The sequence below is a fragment of the Oncorhynchus keta genome, unplaced genomic scaffold (assembly GCF_023373465.1).
Source record: "Oncorhynchus keta strain PuntledgeMale-10-30-2019 unplaced genomic scaffold, Oket_V2 Un_scaffold_15414_pilon_pilon, whole genome shotgun sequence".
Classification (NCBI taxonomy): domain Eukaryota; kingdom Metazoa; phylum Chordata; class Actinopteri; order Salmoniformes; family Salmonidae; genus Oncorhynchus; species Oncorhynchus keta.
In genome coordinates, this window is record NW_026290800.1 from 212,501 (window position 1) to 213,953 (window position 1,453).

Genomic DNA, 1,453 nt, shown 5'->3' on the forward strand with positions numbered 1-1,453 from the left:
GGGTCAGAGAGTCGTCATGGTTACATCAAGACACTGAGCTGCACTGGGAGCAGAGAGTCGTCATGGTTACATCAAGACACTGAGCTGCACTGGGGTCAGAGAGTCGTCATGGTTACATCAAGACACTGAGCTGCACTGGGGTCAGAGAGTCGTCATGGTTACATCAAGACACTGAGCTGCACTGGGAGCAGAGAGTCGTCATGGTTACATCAAGACACTGAGCTGCACTGGGAGCAGAGAGTCGTCATGGTTACATCAAGACACTGAGCTGCACTAGGGTCAGAGAGTCGTCATGGTTACATCAAGACACTGAGCTGCACTGGGAGCAGAGAGTCGTCATGGTTACATCAAGACACTGAGCTGCACTGGGGTCAGAGAGTCGTCATGGTTACATCAAGACACTGAGCTGCACTGGGGTCAGAGAGTCGTCATGGTTACATCAAGACACTGAGCTGCACTGGGGTCAGAGAGTCGTCATGGTTACATCAAGACACTGAGCTGCACTGGGGTCAGAGAGTCGTCATGGTTACATCAAGACACTGAGCTGCACTGGGGTCAGAGAGTCGTCATGGTTACATCAAGACACTGAGCTGCACTGGGAGCAGAGAGTCGTCATGGTTACATCAAGACACTGAGCTGCACTAGGGTCAGAGAGTCGTCATGGTTACATCAAGACACTGAGCTGCACTGGGGTCAGAGAGTCGTCATGGTTACATCAAGACACTGAGCTGCACTGGGGTCAGAGAGTCGTCATGGTTACATCAAGACACTGAGCTGCACTGGGAGCAGAGAGTCGTCATGGTTACATCAAGACACTGAGCTGCACTAGGGTCAGAGAGTCGTCATGGTTACATCAAGACACTGAGCTGCACTGGGGTCAGAGAGTCGTCATGGTTACATCAAGACACTGAGCTGCACTGGGGTCAGAGAGTCGTCATGGTTACATCAAGACACTGAGCTGCACTGGGAGCAGAGAGTCGTCATGGTTACATCAAGACACTGAGCTGCACTAGGGTCAGAGAGTCGTCATGGTTACATCAAGACACTGAGCTGCACTGGGGTCAGAGAGTCGTCATGGTTACATCAAGACACTGAGCTGCACTGGGGTCAGAGAGTCGTCATGGTTACATCAAGACACTGAGCTGCACTGGGAGCAGAGAGTCGTCATGGTTACATCAAGACACTGAGCTGCACTGGGGTCAGAGAGTCGTCATGGTTACATCAAGACACTGAGCTGCACTGGGGTCAGAGAGTCGTCATGGTTACATCAAGACACTGAGCTGCACTGGGGTCAGAGAGTCGTCATGGTTACATCAAGACACTGAGCTGCACTGGGAGCAGAGAGTCGTCATGGTTACATCAAGACACTGAGCTGCACTGGGGTCAGAGAGTCGTCATGGTTACATCAAGACACTGAGCTGCACTGGGGTCAGAGAGTCGTCATGGTTACATC